Source organism: Bombina bombina, chromosome 7 (assembly GCF_027579735.1).
Source record: "Bombina bombina isolate aBomBom1 chromosome 7, aBomBom1.pri, whole genome shotgun sequence".
Lineage (NCBI taxonomy): Eukaryota > Metazoa > Chordata > Amphibia > Anura > Bombinatoridae > Bombina > Bombina bombina.
The window spans coordinates 443,907,474-443,925,061 of NC_069505.1; the positions used below are offsets into that span (position 1 = coordinate 443,907,474).

General features: G+C 53.4%; 1 protein-coding gene across 1 annotated transcript in view; it reads right to left on the reverse strand.

The window, feature by feature from the left end:
• Positions 1-17,588, reverse strand: part of SHISA8 (shisa family member 8) — a 175,506-nt gene that overhangs the window by 112,997 nt on the left and 44,921 nt on the right. The gene's annotated exons all lie outside the window — the stretch shown is intronic.

Here is a 17,588-nt window from a genome sequence, read left to right on the forward strand (position 1 = left end):
AGTTTATTAACTACCCAGTACTTCAGGGGTTTGTCTGAACAAGGTACAGTGATCTCTCTTACAATAATACAATACAACAGCAATTTGTATTGGAAGAACAGAAGTGAACCATTTTTAGTTGAGTCTCCACTACAGCTTAAAATGAAATGGGAACATGCAGTTTGAAAAATCTCCACAAGATAGAGTATGGGTAGGAAGTGCAGGTATCGGTTTAAGTATCAGTGCATTTGCATGAGTACAAGTACTCATGCAAATACTTGGTATCGGCACCGATACCGATACTAGTATAGGTATCGGTGCAACCCTATTAGAGAGGTCACCATTACCCATGGTCAAAGTGTTTACAGCCTTCTTACTCCTGCTTAACCCACACACCATTCCTTTTCCACAGGGAATGTAACAGGTATCTAACCATGTGAGAGCAAAAACAACTGCTTCTGAGTATGGGCCCAATAGAATTTAAAAAAAATTATTATTTTCTTTTAAATGCTTGGGGCAAATCGGGACAGATGGCTAGTAACCCGGGACAGAGGGACAAACCCCTAAAATTGGGACTGTCCCGCGAAAATCGGGACAGTTGGGGGGTATGTTTATTACATAAGGTCTATACACACAATAAATGTTTATATAATTATGCACAATATATAGCAGTAATTAAGTGCTGCATTACATAAGGTCTGTACACACAATAACTGTTTATATATGCACAGTATATATCAGTAATTAAGTGCTGCATTACTAAGGTCTGTGCACACAATAAATGTTTATATATGCACAGTATATATCAGTAATTAAGTGCTGCATTACTAAGGTCTGTGCACACAATAAATGTTTATATATGCACAATACAGTCATGTGAGAAAGAAAGTGCACCCTCTTTGTACTCTATGGTTTTACGTATCAGGACATGAGACAAATCCGTCAGATGAACAACACATGACATATTACACCGTGTCATGATTTAAATAACAAAAACAAAGTCAAAATGGAGAAGCCATAAGTATACCTTATGATTCAATAGCTTGTAGATCCATATTAAGCAGCAATATCATGAATAACTTTATCAACAGGGGCTCAGGCGTATACAGGGTATGAGAGTAGGAGGAACTCAGGCGTATACAGGGTATGAGAGTAGGAGGAGCTCAGGCATATACAGGGTATGAGAGTAGGAGGAGCTCAGGCGTATACAGGGTATGAGAGGAGCAGGGGCTCAGGCGTATACAGAGTATGAAAGGAGCAGGAGCTCATACGTATACAGGGTATGAGAGTAGGAGGAGCTCAGTCGTATACAGGGTATGAGAGGAGCAGGGGCTCAGGTGTATACAGGGTATGAGAGGAGCAGGGGCTCAGGCGTATACATTGTATGAGAGGAGCAGGGGCTCAGGTGTATACAGGGTATGAGAGGAGCAGGAGCTCAGGCGTATACAGGGTATGAGAGGAGGAGGAACTCAGGCGTATACAGGGTATGAGAGGAGGAGGAGCTCAGGCGTATACAGGGTATGAGAGTAGGAGGAGTTCAGACGTATAAAGGGTATGAGAGTAAGAGGAGCTCAGGCGTATACAGGGTATGAAAGGAGCAGGGGCTCAGTCGTATACAGGGTATGAAAGGAGCAGGAGCTCATGCGTATACAGGGTATGAGAGTAGGAGGAGCTCAGGCGTATACAGGGTATGAGAGGAGCAGGAGCTCAGGCGTATACAGGGTATGAGATGAGCAGGAGCCCAGGCGTATACAGGATATGAGAGGAGCAGGTGCTCAGGTGTATAAAGGGTATGAGAGGAGCAGGAGCTACGGTGTATACAGGGTATGAGAGGGGCTGGAGCTCAGGTGTATACAGGGTATGAGAGGAGCAGGAGCTCAGGCGTATACAGGGTATGAGAGGAGCAGGAGCTCAGGCGTATACAGGGTATGAGAGGAGGAGGAGCTGAGGCGTATACAGGGTATGAGAGGAGGAGGAGCTCAGGCGTAAACAGGGTATGAGAGGAGCAGGAGCTCAGGTGTATACAGGGTATGAGAGGAGGAGCAGCTCAGGCGTATACAGGATATGAAAAGAGGAGCAGCTCAGGCGTATACAGGGTATGAGAGGAGGAGCAGCTCAGGCGTATACAGGGTATGAGAGGAGGAGGAGCTCAGGCGTATACCGGGTATGAGAGGAGGAGGAGCTCAGGCGTATACAGGGTATGAGAGGAGGAGCAGCTCAGGCGTATACAGGGTATGAGAGGAGAAGGAGCTCAGGCGTATACAGGGTATGAGAGGAGCAGGAGCTCCGACGTATACAGGGTATGAGAGGAGGAGCAGCTCAGGCGTATACAGGGTATGAGAGGAGCAGGAGCTCAGGCGTATACAGGGTATGAGAGGAGCAGGAGCTCAGGCGTATACCGGGTATGAGAGAAGCAGGGGCTCAGGCGTATACAGGGTATGAGAGGAGCAGGAGCTCAGGCGTATACAGGGTATGAGAGGGGCAGGGGCTAAGGTGTATACAAAGTATGAGAGGAGCAGGATCTCAGGTGTATACAGGGTATGAGAGGAGGAGGAGCTCAGGCGTAAACAGGGAATGAGAGGAGGAGGAGCTCAGGTGTATACAGGGTATGAGAGGGGCAGGAGCTCAGGCGTATACAGGGTATGAGAGGAGCAGGAGCTCAGGCGTATACAGGGTATGAGAGGAGGAGGAGCTCAGGCGTATACAGGGTATGAGAGGAGGAGGAGCTCAGGCGTATACAGGGTATAAGAGGGGCAGGAGCTCAGGCGTATACAGGGTATGAGAGGGCAGGAGCTCAGGCGTATACAGGGTATGAAAGGAGCAGGAGCTCAGGCGTATAAAGGGTATGAGAGGAGGAGGGGCTCAGGCGTATACAGGGTATGAGAGTAGGAGGAGCTCAGGGGTATACAGGGTATGAGAGGAGCAGGAGCACAGGCGTATACAGGGAATGAAAGGAGCAGGAGCACAGGTGTAAACAGGGTATGAGAGTAGGAGGAGCTCAGGCGTATACAGGGTATGAGAGGAGCAGGAGCACAGGCGTATACAGGGTATGAGAGGGGCAGGAGCTCAGGTTTATACAGGGTATGAAAGTAGGAGCAGCTCAGGCGTATACAAGGTATTAGAGGAGCAGGAGCTCAGGCGTATACAGGGAATGAAAGGACCAGGAGCTCAGGCGTATACAGGGTATGAAAGGAGCAGGAGCTCATGCGTATACAGGGTATGAGAGTAGGAGGAGCTCAGGCATATACAGGGTATGAGATAAGCAGTAGCTCAGGCGTATACAGGGTATGAGAGGAGGAGGAGCTCCGGCGTAAACAGGGTATGAGAGGAGCAGGAGCTCAGGCAAATACAGGGTATGAGAGGAGCAGGAGCTCAGGCGTATACAGGGTATGAGAGGAGGAGGAGCTCAGGCGTATACAGGGTATGAGAGGAGGAGGAGCTCAGGCGTATACAGGGTATGAGAGGAGGAGGAGCTCAGGAGTATACAGGGTATAAGAGGGGCAGGAGCTCAGGCATATACAGGGTATGAGAGGGCAGGAGCTCAGGCGTATAAAGGGTATGAGAGGAGCAGGAGCTCAGGCGTATAAAGGGTATGAGAGAAGGAGGGGCTCAGGCGTATACAGGGTATGAGAGGAGCAGTAGCTCAGGCGTATACAGGGTATGAGAGGAGCAGGAGTTGAGGCGTATACAGGGTATGAGAGGGGCAGGAGCTCAGGTTTATACAGGGTATGAGAGGGGCAGGAGCTCAGGTGTATACAGGGTATGAGAGGAGCAGGAGCTCAGGCGTATAGAGGGTATGAGAGGAGGAGGAGCTCAGGCGTATACAGGGTATGAGAGGGGGAGGAGCTCAGGCGTATACAGAGTATGAGAGGAGGAGGAGCTCAGGCGTATACAGGGTATGAGAGGAGCAGGAGCTCAGGTGTATACAGGGTTTGAGAGGAGCAGGAGCTCAGGCGTATAAAGGGTATGAGAGGAGGAAGAGCTCAGGCGTATACAGGGTATTAGAGGAGAAGCTCAGGCGTATACAGGGTATTAGAGGAGAAGCTCAGGCGTATACAGGGTATGAGAGGAGCAGGAGCTCAGGCATATACAGGGTATGAGAGTAGGAGGAGCTCAGGCGTATACAGGCTATGAGGGGGGCAGGAGCTCAGGCGTATACAGGGTATGAGAGGAGGAGGACTCAGGCGTATATAGGTTATGAGAGGAGGAGCAGCTCAGGCGTATATAGGGTATAAGAGGAGCAGGAGCTCAGGCGTATACAGGGTATGAGAGAAGGAGCAGCTCAGGCGTATACAGGGTATGAGAGGAGGAGGAGCTCTGGCGTATACAGGGTATGAGAGGAGGAGCAGCTCAGGCGTATACAGGGTATAAGAGGAGCAGGAGCTCAGGCGTATACAGGGTATGAGAGGAGGAGGACTGAGGCGTATACAGGGTATGAGAGGAGGAGGAGCTCAGGCGTATACAGGGTATGAGAGGAGCAGGAGCTAAGGCGTATACAGGGTATGAGAGGGGCAGGGGCTCAGGTGTATACAAAGTATGAGAGGAGCAGGATCTCAGGTGTATAAAGGGTATGAAAGGAGGAGGAGCTCAAGCGTATACAGGGTATGAGAGGAGGAGGAGCTCAGGTGTATACAGGGTATGAGAGGGGCAGGAGCTCAGGCGTATACAGGGAATGAGAGGAGCAGGAGCTCAGGCGAATAGAGGGTATGAGAGGAGCAGGAGCTCAGGCGTATACAGGGTATGAGAGGAGGAGGAGCTCACGCATATACAGGGTATGAGAGGAGGAGGAGCTCAGGCATATACAGGGTATGAGAGGGGCAGGAGCTCAGGCGTATACAGGGTATGAGAGGGCAGGAGCTCAGGCGTATACAGGGTATGAGAGGAGGAGGGGCTCAGGCATATACAGGGTATGAGAGGAGCAGGAGCTCAGGCGTATACAGGGTATGAGAGGAGCAGGGGCTCAGGCATATACAGGGTATGAGAGGGCGAGGAGCTCAGATGTATACAGAGTATGAGAGGAGCAGGGGTTCAGGTGTATACAGGGTATGAGAGGAGCAGGGGCTCAGGCGTATACAGGGTATGAGAGGAGCAGGGTCTCAGGCGTATACAGGATATGAGAGGAGCAGGGGCACAGGCATACACAGGGTATGAGAGGAGAAGATGCTCAGGCGTATACAGGGTATGAGAGGAGCAGGGGCTCAGGCGTATACAGGGTATGAGAGGAGCAGGGGCACAGGCATACACAGGGTATGAGAGGAGCAGGGGCACAGGCGTATACAGCGTATGAGAGGAGTAGGAGCTCAGGCGTATACAGGGTATGAGAGGAGCAGGAGCTCAGGCGTATACAGGGTATGAGAGGGGCAGGGGCACAGGCGTATACAGCGTATGAGAGGAGTAGGAGCTCAGGCGTATACAGGGTATAAGAGGAGCAGGAGCTAAGGCGTATATAGGGTTTGAGAGGAGTAGGAGCTCAGGCATATACAGGGTATGAGAGGAGGAGGACTGAGGCGTATACAGGGTATGAGAGGAGGAGGAGCTCAGGCGTATATAGGGTATGAGAGGAGCAGGAGCTCAGGCGTATACAGGGTATGAGAGGGGCAGGGGCTCAGGTGTATACAAAGTATGAGAGGAGCAGGATCTCAGGTGTATAAAGGGTATGAGAGGAGGAGGAGCTCAAGCGTATACAGGGTATGAGAGGAGGAGGAGCTCAGGTGTATACAGGGTATGAGAGGGGCAGGAGCTCAGGCGTATACAGGGAATGAGAGGAGCAGGAGCTCAGGCGAATAGAGGGTATGAGAGGAGCAGGAGCTCAGGCGTATACAGGGTATGTGAGGAGGAGGAGCTCAGGCATATACAGGGAATGAGAGGAGCAGGAGCTCAGGCGAATAGAGGGTATGAGAGGGGCAGGAGCTCAGGCGTATACAGGGTATGAGAGGGCAGGAGCTCAAGCGTATACAGGGTATGAGAGGAGGAGGGGCTCAGGCATATACAGGGTATGAGAGGAGCAGGAGCTCAGGCGTATACAGGGTATGAGAGGAGCAGGGGCTCAGGCGTATACAGGGTATGAGAGGGCGAGGAGCTCAGATGTATACAGAGTATGAGAGGAGCAGGGGTTCAGGTGTATACAGGGTATGAGAGGAGCAGGGGCTCAGGCGTATACAGGGTATGAGAGGAGCAGGGTCTCAGGCGTATACAGGGTATGAGAGGAGCAGGGGGACAGACATACACAGGGTATGAGAGGAGAAGATGCTCAGGCGTATACAGGGTATGAGAGGAGCAGGGGCTCAGGCGTATACAGGGTATGAGAGGAGCAGAGGCACAGGCATACACAGGGTATGAGAGGAGCAGGGGCACAGGCGTATACAGCGTATGAGAGGAGTAGGAGCTCAGGCGTATACAGGGTATGAGAGGAGCAGGAGCTCAGGCGTATACAGGGTATGAGAGGGGCAGGGGCAAAGGCGTATACAGCGTATGAGAGGAGTAGGAGCTCAGGCGTATACAGGGTATAAGAGGAGCAGGAGCTAAGGCGTATATAGGGTTTGAGAGGAGTAGGAGCTCAGGCATATACAGGGTATGACAGGAGCAGGGGCTCAGGCGTATACAGGGTATGAGAGGAGCAGGAGCTCAGGCGTATACAGGGTATGAGAGGAGCAGGAGCTCAGGCGTATACAGGGTATGAGAGGAGCAGGGGCTCAGGCGTATACAGGGTATGAGAGGGCGAGGAGCTCAGATGTATACAGAGTATGAGAGGAGCAGGGGTTCAGGTGTATACAGGGTATGAGAGGAGCAGGGGCTCAGGCGTATACAGGGTATGAGAGGAGCAGGGTCTCAGGCGTATACAGGATATGAGAGGAGCAGGGGCACAGGCATACACAGGGTATGAGAGGAGAAGATGCTCAGGCATATACAGGGTATGAGAGGAGCAGGGGCTCAGGCGTATACAGGGTATGAGAGGAGCAGGGGCACAGGCATACACAGGGTATGAGAGGAGCAGGGGCACAGGCGTATACAGCGTATGAGAGGAGTAGGAGCTCAGGCGTATACAGGGTATGAGAGGAGCAGGAGCTCAGGCGTATACAGGGTATGAGAGGGGCAGGGGCACAGGCGTATACAGCGTATGAGAGGAGTAGGAGCTCAGGCGTATACAGGGTATAAGAGGAGCAGGAGCTAAGGCGTATATAGGGTTTGAGAGGAGTAGGAGCTCAGGCATATACAGGGTATGAGAGGAGGAGGACTGAGGCGTATACAGGGTATGAGAGGAGGAGGAGCTCAGGCGTATACAGGGTATGAGAGGAGCAGGAGCTGAGGCGTATACAGGGTATGAGAGGGGCAGGGGCTCAGGTGTATACAAAGTATGAGAGGAGCAGGATCTCAGGTGTATAAAGGGTATGAGAGGAGGAGGAGCTCAAGCGTATACAGGGTATGAGAGGAGGAGGAGCTCAGGTGTATACAGGGTATGAGAGGGGCAGGAGCTCAGGCGTATACAGGGAATGAGAGGAGCAGGAGCTCAGGCGAATAGAGGGTATGAGAGGAGCAGGAGCTCAGGCGTATACAGGGTATGAGAGGAGGAGGAGCTCAGGCATATACAGGGAATGAGAGGAGCAGGAGCTCAGGCGAATAGAGGGTATGAGAGGGGCAGGAGCTCAGGCGTATACAGGGTATGAGAGGGCAGGAGCTCAAGCGTATACAGGGTATGAGAGGAGGAGGGGCTCAGGCATATACAGGGTATGAGAGGAGCAGGAGCTCAGGCGTATACAGGGTATGAGAGGAGCAGGGGCTCAGGCGTATACAGGGTATGAGAGGGCGAGGAGCTCAGATGTATACACAGTATGAGAGGAGCAGGGGTTCAGGTGTATACAGGGTATGAGAGGAGCAGGGGCTCAGGCGTATACAGGGTATGAGAGGAGCAGGGTCTCAGGCGTATACAGGGTATGAGAGGAGCAGGGGGACAGGCATACACAGGGTATGAGAGGAGAAGATGCTCAGGCGTATACAGGGTATGAGAGGAGCAGGGGCTCAGGCGTATACAGGGTATGAGAGGAGCAGGGGCACAGGCATACACAGGGTATGAGAGGAGCAGGGGCACAGGCGTATACAGCGTATGAGAGGAGTAGGAGCTCAGGCGTATACAGGGTATGAGAGGAGCAGGAGCTCAAGCGTATACAGGGTATGAGAGGGGCAGGGGCAAAGGCGTATACAGCGTATGAGAGGAGTAGGAGCTCAGGCGTATACAGGGTATAAGAGGAGCAGGAGCTAAGGCGTATATAGGGTTTGAGAGGAGTAGGAGCTCAGGCATATACAGGGTATGACAGGAGCAGGGGCTCAGGCGTATACAGGGTATGAGAGGAGCAGGAGCTCAGGCATATACAGGGTATGAGAGGAGCAGGGGCTCAGGCGTATACAGGGTATGAGAGGGGCAGGGGCACAGGCGTATACAGCGTATGAGAGGAGTAGGAGCTCAGGCGTATACAGGGTATAAGAGGAGCAGGAGCTAAGGCGTATATAGGGTTTGAGAGGAGTAGGAGCTCAGGCATATACAGGGTATGAGAGGAGGAGGACTGAGGCGTATACAGGGTATGAGAGGAGGAGGAGCTCAGGCGTATATAGGGTATGAGAGGAGCAGGAGCTCAGGCGTATACAGGGTATGAGAGGGGCAGGGGCTCAGGTGTATACAAAGTATGAGAGGAGCAGGATCTCAGGTGTATAAAGGGTATGAGAGGAGGAGGAGCTCAAGCGTATACAGGGTATGAGAGGAGGAGGAGCTCAGGTGTATACAGGGTATGAGAGGGGCAGGAGCTCAGGCGTATACAGGGAATGAGAGGAGCAGGAGCTCAGGCGAATAGAGGGTATGAGAGGAGCAGGAGCTCAGGCGTATACAGGGTATGAGAGGAGGAGGAGCTCAGGCATATACAGGGAATGAGAGGAGCAGGAGCTCAGGCGAATACAGGGTATGAGAGGGGCAGGAGCTCAGGCGTATACAGGGTATGAGAGGGCAGGAGCTCAAGCGTATACAGGGTATGAGAGGAGGAGGGGCTCAGGCATATACAGGGTATGAGAGGAGCAGGAGCTCAGGCGTATACAGGGTATGAGAGGAGCAGGGGCTCAGGCGTATACAGGGTATGAGAGGGCGAGGAGCTCAGATGTATACAGAGTATGAGAGGAGCAGGGGTTCAGGTGTATACAGGGTATGAGAGGAGCAGGGGCTCAGGCGTATACAGGGTATGAGAGGAGCAGGGTCTCAGGCGTATACAGGGTATGAGAGGAGCAGGGGGACAGACATACACAGGGTATGAGAGGAGAAGATGCTCAGGCGTATACAGGGTATGAGAGGAGCAGGGGCTCAGGCGTATACAGGGTATGAGAGGAGCAGAGGCACAGGCATACACAGGGTATGAGAGGAGCAGGGGCACAGGCGTATACAGCGTATGAGAGGAGTAGGAGCTCAGGCGTATACAGGGTATGAGAGGAGCAGGAGCTCAGGCGTATACAGGGTATGAGAGGGGCAGGGGCAAAGGCGTATACAGCGTATGAGAGGAGTAGGAGCTCAGGCGTATACAGGGTATAAGAGGAGCAGGAGCTAAGGCGTATATAGGGTTTGAGAGGAGTAGGAGCTCAGGCATATACAGGGTATGACAGGAGCAGGGGCTCAGGCGTATACAGGGTATGAGAGGAGCAGGAGCTCAGGCGTATACAGGGTATGAGAGGAGCAGGAGCTCAGGCGTATACAGGGTATGAGAGGAGCAGGGGCTCAGGCGTATACAGGGTATGAGAGGGCGAGGAGCTCAGATGTATACAGAGTATGAGAGGAGCAGGGGTTCAGGTGTATACAGGGTATGAGAGGAGCAGGGGCTCAGGCGTATACAGGGTATGAGAGGAGCAGGGTCTCAGGCGTATACAGGATATGAGAGGAGCAGGGGCACAGGCATACACAGGGTATGAGAGGAGAAGATGCTCAGGCATATACAGGGTATGAGAGGAGCAGGGGCTCAGGCGTATACAGGGTATGAGAGGAGCAGGGGCACAGGCATACACAGGGTATGAGAGGAGCAGGGGCACAGGCGTATACAGCGTATGAGAGGAGTAGGAGCTCAGGCGTATACAGGGTATGAGAGGAGCAGGAGCTCAGGCGTATACAGGGTATGAGAGGGGCAGGGGCACAGGCGTATACAGCGTATGAGAGGAGTAGGAGCTCAGGCGTATACAGGGTATAAGAGGAGCAGGAGCTAAGGCGTATATAGGGTTTGAGAGGAGTAGGAGCTCAGGCATATACAGGGTATGAGAGGAGGAGGACTGAGGCGTATACAGGGTATGAGAGGAGGAGGAGCTCAGGCGTATACAGGGTATGAGAGGAGCAGGAGCTGAGGCGTATACAGGGTATGAGAGGGGCAGGGGCTCAGGTGTATACAAAGTATGAGAGGAGCAGGATCTCAGGTGTATAAAGGGTATGAGAGGAGGAGGAGCTCAAGCGTATACAGGGTATGAGAGGAGGAGGAGCTCAGGTGTATACAGGGTATGAGAGGGGCAGGAGCTCAGGCGTATACAGGGAATGAGAGGAGCAGGAGCTCAGGCGAATAGAGGGTATGAGAGGAGCAGGAGCTCAGGCGTATACAGGGTATGAGAGGAGGAGGAGCTCAGGCATATACAGGGAATGAGAGGAGCAGGAGCTCAGGCGAATAGAGGGTATGAGAGGGGCAGGAGCTCAGGCGTATACAGGGTATGAGAGGGCAGGAGCTCAAGCGTATACAGGGTATGAGAGGAGGAGGGGCTCAGGCATATACAGGGTATGAGAGGAGCAGGAGCTCAGGCGTATACAGGGTATGAGAGGAGCAGGGGCTCAGGCGTATACAGGGTATGAGAGGGCGAGGAGCTCAGATGTATACACAGTATGAGAGGAGCAGGGGTTCAGGTGTATACAGGGTATGAGAGGAGCAGGGGCTCAGGCGTATACAGGGTATGAGAGGAGCAGGGTCTCAGGCGTATACAGGGTATGAGAGGAGCAGGGGGACAGGCATACACAGGGTATGAGAGGAGAAGATGCTCAGGCGTATACAGGGTATGAGAGGAGCAGGGGCTCAGGCGTATACAGGGTATGAGAGGAGCAGGGGCACAGGCATACACAGGGTATGAGAGGAGCAGGGGCACAGGCGTATACAGCGTATGAGAGGAGTAGGAGCTCAGGCGTATACAGGGTATGAGAGGAGCAGGAGCTCAAGCGTATACAGGGTATGAGAGGGGCAGGGGCAAAGGCGTATACAGCGTATGAGAGGAGTAGGAGCTCAGGCGTATACAGGGTATAAGAGGAGCAGGAGCTAAGGCGTATATAGGGTTTGAGAGGAGTAGGAGCTCAGGCATATACAGGGTATGACAGGAGCAGGGGCTCAGGCGTATACAGGGTATGAGAGGAGCAGGAGCTCAGGCATATACAGGGTATGAGAGGAGCAGGGGCTCAGGCGTATACAGGGTATGAGAGGAGCAGGAGCTCAGGCGTATACAGGGAATGAAAGGAGCAGGAGCTCAGGCGTATACAGGGTATGAGAGGAGGAGAAGCTCAGGCATATACAGGGTATGAGAGGAGCAGGGGTTCAGGCTCATACAGGGAATGAGAGGAGGAGGAGCTCAGGCGTATACAGGGTATGAAAGGAGGAGGAGCTCAGGCGTATACAGGGTATGAGAGGAGAAGGGGCTCAGGCGTATACAGGGTATGAGAGGAGCAGGGGCTCAGGTGTATACAGGGTATGAGAGTAGCAGGGGCTCAGGCTTATACAGGGTATTAGAGGAGCAGGGGCTCAGGCGTATACAGGGTATGAGAGGAGGAGCAGCTCAGGCGTATACAGGGTATGAGAGGAGGAGCAGCTCAGGCGTATACAGGGTATGAGAGGAGCAGGAGCTTAGGCGTATACAGGGTATGAGAGGAGCAGGGGCTCAGGTGAATACAGGGTATGAGAGCAGCAGGGGCTCAGGCGTATACAGGGTATGAGAGGATCAGGGACTCAGGTGTATACAGGGTGTATGAGACCAGCAGGAGCTCAGGCGTATACAGGGTATGAGAGGAGCAGGGGCTCAGGCATATACAGGGTATGAGAGGAGCAGGAGCTCAGGCATATGCAGGGTATGAGAGGGGCAGGAGCTCAGGCGTATACAGGGTATGAGAGGAGGAGGAGCTCAGGCGTATACAGGGTATGAGAGGAGGAGTAGCTCAGGCATATACAGGGTATGAGAGGATCAGGGGCTCAGGCGTATACAGGGTATGAGAGGAGCAGGGGCTCAGGCGTATACAGGGTATGAGAGGAGCAGGAGCTCAGGCGTATACAGGGTATGAGAGGAGCAGGAGCTCAGGATATACAGGGTATGAGAGGAGCAGGGGCTCAGGCATATACAGGGTATGAGAGGAGGAGCTCAGGTGTATACAGGGTATGAGAGGAGCAGGAGCTCAGGTGTATACAGGGTATGAGAGGAGCCGGGGCTCAGGCGTATACAGGGTATGAGAGGAGCAGGGGCTCAGGCATATACAGGGTATGAGAGGAGCAGGGGCTCAGGCGTATACAGGGTATGAGAGGAGCAGGGGCTCAGGCGTATACAGGGTATGAGAGGAGCAGGAGCTTAGGCGTATACAGGGTATGAGAGGGCAGGAGCTCAGGCGTATACAGGGTATGAAAGGAGCAGGGGCTCAGGCGTATACAGGGTATGAGAGGAGCAGGAGCTCAGGCGTATACAGGGTATGAGAGGAGCAGGGGCTCAGGCGTATACAGGGTATGAGAGGAGCAGGGGCTCAGCCGTTTACAGGGTATGAGAGTAGGAGGAGCTCAGGTGTATACAGGATGAGAGGAGCAGGGGCTCAGGCGTATACAGGGTATGAGAGGAGCAGGGGGCTCAGGCATATACAAGGTATGAGAGGAGCAGGGGGCTCAGGCGTATACAGGGTATGAAAGGAGGAGGAGCTCAGGCGTATACAGGGTATGAGAGGAGCAGGGGCTCAGGCATATACAGGGTATGAGAGAAGCAGGAGCTCAGGCATATACAGGGTATGAGAGGGGCAGGAGCTCAGGCGTATACAGGGTATGAGAGGAGGAGGAGCTCAGGCGTATACAGGGTATGAGAGGAGGAGTAGCTCAGGCATATACAGGGTATGAGAGGATCAGGGGCTCAGGCGTATACAGGGTATGAGAGGAGCAGGGACTCAGGCGTATACAGGGTATGAGAGGAGCAGGAGCTCAGGCGTATACAGGGTATGAGAGGAGCAGGAGCTCAGGATATACAGGGTATGAGAGGAGCAGGGGCTCAGGCATATACAGGGTATGAGAGGAGGAGCTCAGGTGTATACAGGGTATGAGAGGAGCAGGAGCTCAGGTGTATACAGGGTATGAGAGGAGCCGGGGCTCAGGCGTATACAGGGTATGAGAGGAGCAGGGGCTCAGGCATATACAGGGTATGAGAGGAGCAGGGGCTCAGGCGTATACAGGGTATGAGAGGAGCAGGGGCTCAGGCGTATACAGGGTATGAGAGGAGCAGGAGCTTAGGCGTATACAGGGTATGAGAGGGCAGGAGCTCAGGCATATACAGGGTACGAAAGGAGCAGGGGCTCAGGCGTATACAGGGTATGAGAGGAGCAGGAGCTCAGGCGTATACAGGGTATGAGAGGAGCAGGGGCTCAGGCGTATACAGGGTATGAGAGGAGCAGGGGCTCAGCCGTTTACAGGGTATGAGAGTAGGAGGAGCTCAGGCGTATACAGGATGAGAGGAGCAGGGGCTCAGGCGTATACAGGGTATGAGAGGAGCAGGGGGCTCAGGCATATACAAGTTATTAGAGGAGCAGGGGGCTCAGGCGTATACAGGGTATGAAAGGAGGAGGAGCTCAGGCGTATACAGGGTATGAGAGGGGCAGGGGCTCAGGCATATACAGGATATGAGAGGAGCAGGAGCTCAGGCGTATACAGGGTATGAGAGGAGCAGGGACTCAGGCATATACAGGGTATGAAAGGAGCAGGTGCTCAGGCGTATACAGGGTATGAGAGGAGCAGGAGCTCAGGCGTATACAGGGTATGAGAGGAGCAGGGAGTCAGACGTATACAGGGTATGAGAGAAGCAGGGGCTCAGGCATATACAGGGTATAAGAGGAGCAGGGGCTCAGGCGTATACAGGGTATGAGAGGAGCAGGGGCTCAGGTGTATACAGGGTATGAAAGGAGGAGGAGCTCAGGCGTATACAGGGTATAAGAGGAGCAGGGGCTCAGGTGTATATAGGGTATGACAGGAGCAGGAGCTCAGGCGTATACAGGGTATAAGAGGAGCAGGGGCTCAGGTGTATACAGGGTATGAGAGGAGTAGGAGCTCAGGCATATACAGGGTATGAGAGGAGAAGGAGCTCAGGCGTATATAGGGTATGAAAGGAGCAGGGGCTCAGGCGTATACAGGGTATGAGAGGAGCAGGAGCTCAGGCATATACAGGGTATGAGAGGAGCAGGGGCTCAAGTGAATACAGGGTAAGAGAGGAGCAGGGGCTCAGGTGTATACAGGGTATGAGAGGAGCAGGGGCTCAGGTGAATACAGGGTATGAGAGGAGCAGGGGCTCAGGTGTATACAGGGTATGAGAGGAGCAGGAGCTCAGGTGTATATAGGGTATGAGAGGAGCAGGAGCTCAGACGTATACAGGGTATGAAAGGAGCAGGGGCTCAGGCATATACAGGGTATGAGAGGAGCAGGAGCTCAAGCGTATACAGCGTATGAGAGTAGGAGGAGCTCAGGTATATACAGGGTATGAGAGGAGCAGGGGCTCAGGTGAATACAGGGTACGAGAGGAGCAGGGGCTCAGGTGTATACAGGGTATAAGAGGAGCAGGGACTCAGGCATATACAGGGTATGAAAGGAGCAGGAGCTCAGGCGTATACAGGGTATGAGAGGAGCAGGAGCTCAGGCGTATACAGGGTATGAGAGGAGCAGGAGCTCAGGCGTATACAGGGTATGAGAGGAGCAGGGAGTCAGACGTATACAGGGTATGAGAGAAGCAGGGGCTCAGGCATATACAGGGTATAAGAGGAGCAGGGGCTCAGGCGTATACAGGGTATGAGAGGACCAGGGGCTCAGGTGTATACAGGGTATGAAAGGAGGAAGAGCTCAGGCGTATACAGGGTATGAGAGGAGCAGGGGCTCAGGTGTATATAGGGTATGACAGGAGCAGGAGCTCAGGCGTATACAGGGTATAAGAGGAGCAGGGGCTCAGGTGTATACAGGGTATGAGAGGAGTAGGAGCTCAGGCGTATACAGGGTATGAGAGGAGAAGGAGCTCAGGCGTATATATAGGGTATGAAAGGAGCAGGGGCTCAGGCGTATACAGGGTCTGAGAGGAGCAGGAGCTCAGGCGTATACAGGGTATGAGAGGAGCAGGGGCTCAAGTGAATACAGGGTATGAGAGGAGCAGGGGCTCAGGTGTATACAGGGTATGAGAGGAGCAGGGGCTCAGGTGAATACAGGGTATGAGAGGAGCAGGGGCTCAGGTGTATACAGGGTATGAGAGGAGCAGGAGCTCAGACGTATACAGGGTATGAAAGGAGCAGGGGCTCAGGCGTATACAGGGTATGAGAGGAGCAGGAGCTCAGGCGTATACAGCGTATGAGAGTAGGAGGAGCTCAGGTATATACAGGGTATGAGAGGAGCAGGGGCTCAGGTGAATACAGGGTACGAGAGGAGCAGGGACTCAGACGTATACAGGGTATGAGAGGAGCAGGGACTCTGACGTATACAGGGTATGAGAGAATCAGGGGCTCAGGCATATACAGGGTATAAGAGGAGCAGGGGCTCAGGCGTATACAGGGTATGAGAGGAGCAGGGGCTCAGGTGTATACAGGGTATGAAAGGAGGAGGAGCTCAGGCGTATACAGGGTATGAGAGGAGCAGGGGCTCAGGTGTATATAGGGTATGACAGGAGCAGGAGCTCAGGCGTATACAGGGTATAAGAGGAGCAGGGGCTCAGGTGTATACAGAGTATGAGAGGAGCAGGAGCTCAGGCGTATACAGGGTATGAGAGGAGCAGGAGCTCAGGCGTATACAACGTATGAGAGTAGGAGGAGCTCAGGCATATACAGGGTATGAGAGGAGCAGGGGCTCAGGTGAATACAGGGTATGAGAGGAGCAGGGGCTCAGTGTATACAGAGTATGAGAGGAGCAGGGGCTCAGGCACATACAGGGTATGAGAGGAGCAGGAGCTCAGGCATATACAGGGTATGAGAGGAGCAGGGGCTCAGGTGTATACAGGGTATGAAAGGAGCAGGGGCTAAGGCGTATACAGGGTATGAGAGGAGCAGGAGCTCAGGCGTATACAACGTATGAGAGTAGGAGGAGCTCAGGCATATACAGGGTATGAGAGGAGCAGGGGCTCAGGTGAATACAGGGTATGAGAGGAGCAGGGGCTCAGTGTATACAGAGTATGAGAGGAGCAGGGGCTCAGGCATATACAGGGTATGAGAGGAGCAGGGGCTCAGGTGTATACAGGGTATGAGAGGAGCAGGAGCTCAGGCGTATACAGGGTATGAAAGGAGCAGGGGCTCAGGCGTATACAGGGTATGAGAGGAGCAGGAGCTCAGGCGTATAAAGGGTATGAGAAGAGCAGGGGCTCAGGCGTATACAGGGTATGAGAGGAGCAGGGGCTCAGGCGTATACAGGGTATGAGAGAATCAGGGGCTCAGGCATATACAGGGTATAAGAGGAGCAGGGGCTCAGGCGTATACAGGGTATGAGAGGAGCAGGGGCTCAGGTGTATACAGGGTATGAAAGGAGGAGGAGCTCAGGCGTATACAGGGTATGAGAGGAGCAGGGGCTCAGGTGTATATAGGGTATGACAGGAGCAGGAGCTCAGGCGTATACAGGGTATAAGAGGAGCAGGGGCTCAGGTGTATACAGAGTATGAGAGGAGCAGGAGCTCAGGCGTATACAGGGTATGAGAGGAGCAGGAGCTCAGGCGTATACAACGTATGAGAGTAGGAGGAGCTCAGGCATATACAGGGTATGAGAGGAGCAGGGGCTCAGGTGAATACAGGGTATGAGAGGAGCAGGGGCTCAGTGTATACAGAGTATGAGAGGAGCAGGGGCTCAGGCACATACAGGGTATGAGAGGAGCAGGAGCTCAGGCATATACAGGGTATGAGAGGAGCAGGGGCTCAGGTGTATACAGGGTATGAAAGGAGCAGGGGCTAAGGCGTATACAGGGTATGAGAGGAGCAGGAGCTCAGGCGTATACAACGTATGAGAGTAGGAGGAGCTCAGGCATATACAGGGTATGAGAGGAGCAGGGGCTCAGGTGAATACAGGGTATGAGAGGAGCAGGGGCTCAGTGTATACAGAGTATGAGAGGAGCAGGGGCTCAGGCATATACAGGGTATGAGAGGAGCAGGGGCTCAGGTGTATACAGGGTATGAGAGGAGCAGGAGCTCAGGCGTATACAGGGTATGAAAGGAGCAGGGGCTCAGGCGTATACAGGGTATGAGAGGAGCAGGAGCTCAGGCGTATAAAGGGTATGAGAAGAGCAGGGGCTCAGGCGTATACAGGGTATGAGAGGAGCAGGGGCTCAGGCGTATACAGGGTATGAGAGGAGCAGGGGCTCAGGCGTATACAGGGTAT